Here is a 12,192-nt window from a genome sequence, read left to right as displayed (position 1 = left end):
AGTTTTTATGAACCGTAAATTGCAACTTTTTAAAACACGTAAAGCACTAGACTAAGTACTGTTAGTACCCCAGGAAATTGGGAAATCAGTTCACTCTTTCCTGTTAATCTATTAATGATACATTACCACCAAGGCCAAAGCATTTAGACATTCTTGGGGGATTATAGATGAAATCAATGTTCTACAGTCTCACCTCTATAGCAGGAGATATCAGACATAGTTAAAGAACTGTCTTGTGAACTGTTTCATGTCACCGAATTGTCAGGCGTGTGACTGTCAGTTGATATATATCAGGTGTCAGTAACCAAAGAACAAATATGTACAACTTCCATTTATCCATCATGCCGTGCATGTACATTAAAGGTTTTAAAACCCTTCTTATGACATTAGCATTAATTAACCATTAAAGCTGTATATTATCATGTTTAGCTTTTCAAAGCAATAAATGACGTTTCACAACTGTTACACCATTAAACAGGTAGTGTCTATGTTTTATGCATTCATAAACGTCTTACAACAGTTTTGTTTACAACAACAAAATAATCATAATTAATGAAGACTAAGTTCCGCGTTTCTTAATAACAAATATGCCCCAATTAAATCGTATATATCTAAACAAATTTTTAAAAACCTGATACTCTAAAGAAATATGAAACGATATAGATCTGTGGTTGTACTTCCTGTTTTTCAATAGCGTGTTTAATTGCTTTTGAGTGAATTGAAATATGATATAATATTTACGTATGCAAGTATTTGAATTTCATTTCCCGCAAGTAATTCAATCTATTGTTTTCATTTAGTTTGAACAATATTAATACAACCATACGTTACACGTTTCTTTTAACATTGTATTCAATTATTTCTAAAACATATAAAACTGTATTGTTATAGCCACAAATAATATGATTCATATATACCGTACGATATTTAAAGATTAAATCAGTTGCCGAAAATGGACCAATCAGATTTTATTTCCGCCAATTGTAATTAACTTAAAAGACGGTAGAAATTTTCATTTATATTTAAACAACTAAAAATTTCAATGCCAATGACGTATGAACCTCTATTAGCATATGGAGAAAATAGGTAAGTTTATATAAGCGAAACATTTTCAAATAAGTATTCTTTTTTCATTGTGCTTTTTACAAAGCTTCATTAAGATGATTCTATCTTTATAAAAGTCATCGAATAATCAGCAATATTCAGGGCTCACATGCATATGTAATCAAGGTTCCTGCTATGTTTTGGTTTACGTTGGTTCAATATATCGGTAAAAGTTCTTCAAAATTCAAGAGTTTTTTTTTATAGGTTTGCTACTTTGTTATGAATAAACAGGAATATTTTCTAATGTTAGGCACATTAATTTAATTTTGTTCTAAAAATGTTCTTTTCTTTTCGGCACTCAACATGTGAAAAAACTCATGCCACAAAATTTGATTGCATAACAATAACTAGATGCTGTCATTAGACAGTAATACCCGCACTAAGTGTTTGCCCCTAAATAACACTGTTTTGTACCAGTTTAATTAAAAATGAAGGCCATATGCAAGTTCCGGTAATACAATTAAAAATTATAATTTTCATAACTGAAGGATGAGATCCCTTCCCATATGATAATAACACATGAGCAGCACTTTATGTGCGATTTGGGGTTGAACTGTTTGCATGTGAATTTTAAGTTCATCAATAATTTTTACTTTTCATGTCATAGAAAGTATACTGGTCTATATAATCATTACAAACAAAATTAAATTATGCCCGCTCTCCCCTGCGGTTGCTGGCTTCAGATTTGCTTCTGTGTGCCTACATGTACATAATCGTGTGCACGGATTTAGAAAAGGGGTGGTAGTGATGGGTCCAGACCCTCCCCCCTCCCCCCAATTAAAATTCATTTAAATCAATAGTAAAATTACCAAAAATACACCTCGGACTCCAATGCCCTTACAGACTTGTAATTACTCGTACCCATAATTGCTCTAACCCGTAAGGTAACATTATTTTGGGGGAAAATATTATATTTATACTTTATTGTTTATTTCAAAAGGAAGTACAAGTATACATCAGAATATGCAGGTGTCCTGCACCACCTTAAAGCTGTTATTTTCCTCATAAAATAGTGCAAGGGGTTTCGAAGAATAGGTCATAAAAATACATGCATGTTACAAATAACTGATCTTTGTCTGAAGTTATGTACACAATAATTTAACACAGGTCTACAGGTCTCAATTGCGGATACTTGTTTTACCCAGCTCTTCGATTATATGGGTTTCAGGTGGTATACATACATGTATGTGTTTTTCATATGCAGAAAAGGTTTTGAAGAATAGGTCATAAAAAAAAATGCATGTTACAAATAACTGATCGTTGTCTGAAGTTATGTACACAACACAGGTCTACAGGTCTCAATTGCTGGTACTAGTTTTACCCAGCTCTTCGATTTGATGTACATACATGTATGTTCTTTAATTCAAATGAAGAAAAGAATTAGTTAACATGCATAAACATTTCTTTTGTGGTGATCAGCTAAAGGGATTCATATTGTGCTCTAATTGGATTATCAATATGATGTTGACCAATGTAGGTAAGCATAATACATGAATAGTGAGTATTATAGTAGCACAATAATATGAGACACCGGTATGTACATAAGTATTACTTTCACTTTCTAAATAAGTGATCTCCCTTAGCTAGCATACTGTATCATCATCTTTTAATATTTAGATAAGTTTATCATCGTCACCTATCCTATCACATTTGTAAAGTTTCTGTCATTTTAATTGCAAAAGTTATTTTTTCATTTGTCAGACTTACAGTTTTGAGTTGACCCCATATTGACCCTGTAACAATTTTGTATTAAATTTGTGTATTACATGTATAAGTAAGTGTAGAGAATTATCATTTTTATATGAGTTATAATAGGAAGGAAGGGGTCTTTCTTTCTTAATGTATGATAATGCATCAAATACAATGTAGGCCATGACCCTATGGGATTGTTCTGACCCCATGAAACAGGAAAATATAAAATATCCTCTTATGTCATTAGGATGCATCAAATGCTGTAAAGTACATGACCCCCAGGTGTTGTCTTTAACCCCCCCCCCTTATGAAATAGGAAATGATGATACACTGTATATTTTGATAACTTTTGAGATCCTCATCCCTAGACCATATAATTTTATTCTTGCTCTTTGTGTCATTGCACATCAAATTGTATATAGGTTATGCCCTCTTGGAGACACCCTGACATTCTAGAACTAGAAATAATAATGTATTTTATCTTATTCATTTGTAGTGTTTGATCCATGCGGGTAATTCCTAGCCGATGAAACTGCTTTGTTTAGGAGACTTAACAACTGCCCCAAATAGGTGTTATACACATGCAAAAAACATTTTGTTTATAAATCTCAAAAATGAAATTAAGCAATTTCAAATTTCAAAGGGGGAGGGGGGGGCGACAGTTTAAATTTGAGTTTGTTTGGGGGTGCGGGTTCCAAGTCATATATTTGACAATTTTTTGATGTAATTTAAGATAAGTAAGCCATACTACAAAAGGGTGTGGGGTCTAACATTGAACCTTATGGGAAGAATAGTAGATTCTATTGAAAACGGACAAAGATAATAATATAGAGTTTTCATAATCATATATTGACTGTTACTGGCAATATATAAGGTTTATTAGATCTGACCCCTGGGGTCATCCCAACCCCCCATGAATTGGAAATTACCATATATCTCAGAAACTGTTATAATCATGACCCCAAACCATATATATTATATTCTTGTTCCTTATATCAAGGGGCATCAAATGTTATGTAGGTCATGGGCCCTGTGGGTGGTCCTGATCCCCCTCAAACAGTAGGTCCCTTAATATCTTCAAAACAGTTGAGATCCCCACCCTTAAACCAAATATATTCTTGTTCCTTGTGTCGAGGAGCATCAAACGGTATGCAGGTCATGGGCCCCGGGGGGTGGTTGTGACCCTCCTCGAACAGGAAGTGCACAAATATCTCAAAAACGGTTGAGATCCCCACCCCTTAACCATATATATTCTTGATCCTTTAAGGTAAAGGGCATCAAACGGTATGTAGGTAATGGGCCTCAGGGTTAAATTTAATTTTTCAAAACCGTAATGCACTATAGAACAGTCCCTATCATATATCCCAAGATATGATGTGTCTATCCATTTAATCATAAGAGGAGTTCTAGGATCTATGTTTTTTTTTTTGGAGTGATAAACGTCAATTTTCTGCTACTATTTGACTCCCTAGACAAAATTTGAATTTTTTAAACCTTACTACACATCTATAGAACAGTCCCTATCATATCCCAAGATATGATGTGTCTATCCATTAAATCATAAGAGGAGTTCTGGGATCTATGGTTTTTTTTGGAGTGATAAACGTCAATTTTTTGCTACTATTTGAATCCCTGGATGAAATTTAAATTTTTAAAACCTTATTGCATATCTATAGGACAGCCCCAATTATATCCCAAGGGTTGACATAGCTACTCCAAAAGTTGTAAGAGGAGTTCTGGGAACCATACTTTTTTTGCAAAAAAAACGTCATTTTTTGTTGCCCACTGATCCTTGTAAGAAAAAAAAAATTCTGGAACCTGATCACACTTCCATATGACACCCCCAATCATATTCTAGAAGATCATTTGTCTACTGCCAAAATAAAATGACGTTTTTGAAACCAGTTTTTTTGCAAAAAAACGTCATTTTTCAGCCATTAAATGACCCCCAGGACAAAATTGAAAATTCCGAAACCTTACTGCGCATCTATAGGATACCCTAAAACAGATTCCAAGAGGTGATTTGTCTACTGTTAAAAATGTAGAAGGAGTTTGAGAAAGAAGGTTTTTTGTGAAAAAACGTCATTTTTTACCAATTATTTGACTCCCAGGACTACCAGAGAATTTTTGAAACCTTTTTACAAAACAACATGACACCCCAAATCAAACTCCAAGAGTTCAGTTTGCTGGTTTATAAGATGTAAGAGCAGTTTGAGAAAGTAAAACGTGACAGACGGACGGACGGACGGACGGAACAGGGTAACAATAATATACCCGAACTTTCTTTAGAAAGTGCGGGTATAATAAGAATTGTGAGCAACGTGTTCTTGCATATTTACCATGCTTCTTCCTAAGAATTGGTTTTAATGTAGTTAATATATTGTTAGGTGAACTCCCATTGACTAAAAACAACAAAGTTGTTAATTTTATTATTTTATGTTCAAAGCAACATTTGTTCACTTGTTTAAAAAAAGGGCAAACTGTCATGATGCCTTTCATTTATTCAACAAATACAAAGCCGTAAAAATCTTGAATTGCATACATTTGTAAATGCCTGGTAACCCTGGTTATCTATTTTTGACACTAGTACTCAATAATTTAGCTATTTGTCTCAAACAACATTTCTTTATTAGTAATTTTGGTTTCGTGCTTTAATCTGTCTAATTATTTTCCTTTTTTATACTCACCTTGTCTGATTTTGTTATGTTTTTATTTCGGTGGGGGGGGGGGGGGGGGTGTTGTTTTTTGTTAGTTTTTGGGGGGTTTTTTTGGCATTGTATTTTTTCTTTTTCTTTGTGTGTGTGGGTGTGTGTTTTCAATTTAAGCAGCCTCTTCCATTATAGTTGACTGTGAGTGAGTGAGCAATTGCAAATGAAAGGATGGTTTAAAAAATGTGTTGCATTTATTAAATATGTTTCTTGGAGAGCGAAAAAAACTTTCTTTAGAAAAAAAATGAAAAGGATTGTTAGCTCTTTATATCGCTTATTACTTTGGATTCTTTTGCTTCCATCTATGACATGATGGTGAGACATTAACATTTAAAATTCAAAATCTTAGAGAAAAAACATATTGATTCCCATAGACAAAAAACATTTTCTGCGAAAAAATATTGCAAATCCTACTTGAATTAAATTTCATATCCGAGAAAAGTATTTCTCACGGGAATTTAATCTAGACAGGTTGGTTTTCCTATCGATTTTAAAATTCCATGTAATATTTGTTCATATCTCATCAGAATTTAAATTTCTATAACAAGTTCTTTTATTACAGTGGGAAAATCTAAAGATCCTTTAAGAAAATGTTTTTCTATAGTAAAATTTTTATTCCTGTAGGAGTTTATTTATAAAGATAAATATCTCATCTGACAGGTGAGATGCAAAAATAAGAAAACAGGGATGGGGTCAATTACAATGGAAAGTAATTAATTAAATTACAATTACTTGCTTAAATTCTTCAATTAAATTACCATTACCATTACAAGAGTTTTCAAATGTAATTAATTAAATTACAATTACTTTGCAAATGTAATTAATTAAATTACAAATTACATTTTGAAATTCATAAAAATTTAATAAAACTATGATTTATCTACAACACATAAACATTTAAGGAGGTATGTCTATAATGTGAATAAAATTTCGTCATAATCAAAATACTTTCACTTTTTGAGAATTTGATAACTACTTTGATAAGTAACAATTTTTGGAAAGAAAAAATATAAATTTGGTTTTATTGTTTATTTCAATACGCAGGTACCGGTAGTCACAATATGAAGGTGTCCCCTACCACCTTAATATTCAATAAACATTTGAAAGTCATATCCGCTAACCTACACCTATCATGTCTACTCAAGTATTTCCTGCCTGCAAAACTATTAAATGAAAACTTTCTCCTTTGCATTTTTATACACTATTTTTTTTCTTTATAAATACAATGCCAAATTACAGGTTGATCTCAGGTAGAGGGCAGACTATAATTGTTATCAAAACACAATTCACACCTGTTGTTCTCTACCTAATTGTCAAATGTTTGCAATTAGGGACACACCCTGTGGACATGTTAGGCATCAAGAACTTAAACCCACTTGAAGCCATGCATTTTATCTCCATGTATTTTAGGCTGCATGATAGTTTATATAACACTGTTTGTTTATAAATTAAACAGTGAAGTTTTAATCTAACTCAATGATAATTGACATACTAATTTCTCTAATAAGAAGGGAAATAAGTATTTTTTAAGAAAAAAGAGATCAAGCAAATCATCAAACACGTGTACTTAATTAAATTTGGGAAACTTATGATTAAATATTGAATCACTGAAAAAATTCATTCTGAAAAATATTTAGTATGATATATATAATAATAGTTCAATACTTTTTAACTACTCTTCCTAACTTGATCTTGTACCATTGATAGTGTGGGGAACAATGGGTAGTGGGCAGCTTCATATTTATATGTACATCAGTGTGTAATTGAAAGTAATTGAAAAGTAATTGGAATTACATGCCTTTTTTAAAAGTAATTAATTAAATTACCATTACATGTAATTGAAAATTTGGCCAATTATACATTACTTTCAATTACATCAAAATTTGTAATTAATTACACTCAATTACCATTACAAATTACCATTACCCCATCCCTGTAAGAAAACCTTTAACAAATGATTTATTATATGACTTTTTTGAATTATTTTGATGCATGCGCCGTATACTGGTATATCCGGTACAGTGTTATATATGAAATTATGATGCCTCATTATGATAATTCTATATAACGCGCCATTTGTTTGGTCAGAAAAGTCATGTGACAGGCCAAACAAAACGTTGTATTTCCCGGGAAAAAATGTCTTATCCCACTTCTTCAGAAGTCTCAGGATTTTTCAAACTATGATATGAAAATGTCAAAATGAGCATACATGGGCAACGTAAAAATACATGGTTAAAATTTAAAAGATTTCACTTAAGTCTTCTTACAAATTTGAGTATACATAGAAGAATTTATGGGGGAAAAAACGGAGAAATTCACAAAAAGGTCAAACGTTTAAGACGTTTTTGGTTTTTAGAGTTGAAAAAGTATTCGAACTCGACTTTTTTGTATTAATGAGTGTCGTTCGGTAAAATAAAAACAATTATTAAATGAATGTTCGGGAGAAATGAAAATTTACCATCCCCTCCCAATCAGAATATTCATATATCCCTCGGGTGCTACCCTGGGGAAATAAATCCATATATATCTCGCCCACCATCATGCAATTACATGTAATGAATAACAGTGATGTCAGTATTATATATATTTTTAAATTGTCGATAAATCAAAACCAGAAGTGACATCAAGGTTTGTTTTCTATTTGTTATCCAAATTTTAATATTTTAAGGACATAAGAAATAAATTTTCAAGACACAGAGTCGAATGCTTTTCCAAAAATACAGGAAGTTGCAATTGTTTCCACTACAGAAATGCATAACATCAAACAACATCCGGATTTTTTTTATTTGTACAAAAATAAATCTTTAAGCAAGCTACCCCTTTTAGTTTTCGGGAATATTTTTTAGATAAAATCGGCTTCATACCTCAGCTAGAACGCTAGAAAATAGTTCGTTTGTAGTTTTCAAAAGTTGCATTGGTCTAAAACCTGATATCGGTGTATGCAATACTATGTTTCTAAAAAAAAAAACGACTGTTATTTATTGTTAGGTCCTATTGTTAGTACAAAGCTTTTTATTTGTAATTTATTAAGATATTCGTATACATGTATCATTACGTATTACAATTTTAAAATTAATATAGTAATGAAAAGTACATTTGTATCTGTGTTAAATTTTTTTAATAATTCATTACAGTTGAAATATAATCTTATTTGGAGACATAGACACTTGACATGATGAATATGGCAAGCATATCATACAGGGTACATCAGTGTTCTAAGTGTCCGCAGGAGACAGAGTACTTATGTGAAACTTGTCCTTGTGATTTGTGTTTCCAGTGTAAAAAAAAAGCATTTAAAAGATCTCAAAACAATAGACCACAGTGTTGTGGCATTCTCAGATAAATACAACAATATCTCAACACAAGAGATATGTGCGAGACATCCTATAAATGTTTATAAAAGGTTCTGTGAAACTTGTCATGAACCTGTATGTGATTCCCTGTTCGGAAATTTATATCACAGATACCGTTTTCCTCTCTTTAAACATAATATTTTATGCATACGAGAAGTTTACAGAGCAAAGCGAGAAAAACATAGAGAAACCATTCACGCCATCGGAAGTGAGGCTTTCTTTTACAGACCTCTTCTCATGTCAGAAATCAAAGCTGCTTTCAAAACTTGTCTCACAAATGTTTTCCTCTATCAATCAGAGTTAATAACAAAAACCAAAACTTTTAAGGGTCTCATCGACTATATACAAAATGATCTTATGCACAATGTATTTTGTGACTTTGATTTCAAACACAGATGTTCAAAACAGAAAATAGAAATGAGTAGACGCCTTATTAGCTTACAGAGATATGTTACCCGATATGAACAGTCAGCAATCTGTCCGCTAAAATTCATTTTATTCATAAAGACAATCAATCCCCCCCAGATATACAACCTAACACTCCACACCAGCCAGCTCTCTATGAACAATTCCCTCAACAAGGAGGATGTGATGAAGTTATTGAGTGGAATCCAAATCCCAAAGACAGAAAAGCAACGCGTAGAAAATGAGTGCTTGTTGAATCCAGAGTTCCATCGGCTTCTCTCTGTAACAAATGTTGATGGTTGTTTTCACATATCATGTGTGACACAAGACCGAGTGTGGGTCAGTGATAGAAACAATATCATCTTGACAACTACAACAGGTGAAACTTTACATCGTGTAAAAGATTTATGTAGTGATTTATTCAGTGGTTACGGAGTACACACAGTGAACAGTGAGAGTGAATTGATATATGTAGATAGGATTCATAATATAAAGAAGCTCTCAAAAGATATGAAAACAACAAACACATTTATAAAGAAACCTGACTCTATATGGGAACCACGGTGTGTGTACTGGTCCTCGTCTACTGAGGATCTACTCGTCGGGATGTGTGTTCTCAATCCATGGATTGGACTGGTAACTCGGTACAACCAGATCGGACAATTGACACAAACAATACAATGCGACAACAGAGGACGCACACTGTATATTCTTCCTCGCTTTATAACAGAGAACAACAATGGAGATGTTCTTGTTTCTGACTCTGGTGCTGTAGTTGTGACAGAACGTGGAGGAAAACATCGTTTCTCCTACACCGGGCATCTATCAGGATCAAAAATACAGCCGCGAGGAATCTGTACTGACGAATTGTCACATATCCTGGTATGTGATGGTTACTCTAATACAGTACAGATGTTAGACAAAAACGGCCAGTTCATGTCACATCTATTGATTAAACCATCAGGAATATATCAACCTAGTAGCCTGAGTTACGATGTAAGCACTCGTCTTCTCTGGGTTGGATCCGGATTATACAACAACAAGCTGTGTGTCTACAGGTTTGTAGATCGACGATACGCTTTTACAGGTAGGTCTAGGAAAGTAATTGATTACATTATGGTAATGAAACTTTAATCTTTATCTTGTAATAATGAAAGATATATACACACTTTATGTCCGATGTTTTAGATCAAAGACATATGATGGAGTCAAAAAGTGATATGGAAACCAAAAAAACAGAAAAACCACATAAAGGAAATAAGTTTCTACTGAAACTGATGTCCTCACCCAAGTTACTTCACTTTCTCACAGTGAGAGGTGTCCGTCGTTGTGGTCACATTTCCTATAAGACACCAGACTGGTTCTGCGTTAGTGATGATAGAAACAATCTCATCTTGACAAACACAACAGGTGTCATTCTACATCATGTGAATGACTTATGTGAAGGTATATGCATTGGACCACACACTATAAACCTTGAGAGTGAACTGTTTTACATAGAAAAGAATTATCACATTAAAAAACTGTCAAAGGATATGAAAACAAACAGCGTATTTATTGAGGAAACAGACTCTACATGGAGACCACAGTGTCTGTTCTGGTCTCTGTCTTCTAGGAATCTACTGGTCGGGATGTATAATGAGTATATAGGGACATGCAAGGTAATACGATACAACAAGAATGGACAGCTGATACAAACAATTCAACACGACAATTCAGGACAAGAACTGTATAGAAAACCTAACTTTGTAACAGAGAACAACAATGGGGATGTCGTGGTGTCTGACTCTGATTCTTTTTATGCGACGGGTGCTGTAGTGGTGACTGGGCGTGGAGGAAGCCATCGATTTTCCTACACAGGACCCCCATCAGGATCAGGACTTAAGCCACGTGGAATATGTACTGATGCGCTGTCACACATCCTGGTGTGTGATGGTATTTCCGATACAGTACAGATTATAGACAAGAACGGTCAGTTTTTGTCATCTTTACTGGGAGAATCACAAAAACTGAGCAAACCATGGAGTCTTGATTTTGATACCTTTTGGTCGGATCATACGACAACAATAAACTTTGTGTGTACAAGTACATGTGTATCACCAGACCGAATGTTTTAAAAGGTAAATCTGATTGGTTCTTATTCATTATTCGCGTATCATTCATGTACATGTATTAAGGATAAAACTGTAAATGTAAATTGTTTGTAGGATAAAGTATAACATTATTGTTATATTTTCAATTCACATTTTAATCAATACAATTCTTATGAAATTTGATTTAATCGTATATTTAAGTAGGTTCTAAACGACCAATATTTATATAATCCAAATAAAGAAATAAATGATTTCTTTTTTCTTATTATATGACACGTCTATGATATTTTGTTCAAACAAAACCTTTTATGCCAAGGCATTGAGCGTCATTTAACAATATAGTTCATATATAATACCGTGCATTTCTACGCAGTAAAAAGCACTGTGATGCTGGTGAACTTGCCCATTTCAGGATATGTGCCAATTATCGATTTATTGACGTATTTAAACGTCATTTGATTTGTAACACGGCACACAATATAAATATGATAAAAATTATGAACAATTGATTTATTCAGATGAAACTGAACAATGTACCGATGGAAATGTCTTGTTCAGCTCAATACCAGCTTGAGAAGGGGGATGACTTGAACATCGACGATTGTAAATGTTTCTGCTTTGACATCTGCACCTGTATCATTCACATGGCCATGAGCTGCAATTCTGACTGTGACTCCTGATTGTATAACATGTTATTGAAAATTGACAAATGGAATCTATAAATAAAATAGTTATTGATGAAGTAAGATTTATTGTTTAAATTCTAAATGAGTTTCTTAATTCCAAAATACATGCAATTAAGACACATGTATATTACAACAAAGCACGAGGAAAACC

The sequence above is a fragment of the Magallana gigas genome, chromosome 10, assembly GCF_963853765.1.
Source record: "Magallana gigas chromosome 10, xbMagGiga1.1, whole genome shotgun sequence".
Classification (NCBI taxonomy): Eukaryota; Metazoa; Mollusca; class Bivalvia; order Ostreida; family Ostreidae; genus Magallana; species Magallana gigas.
This window is presented reverse-complemented; position numbering follows the sequence as displayed.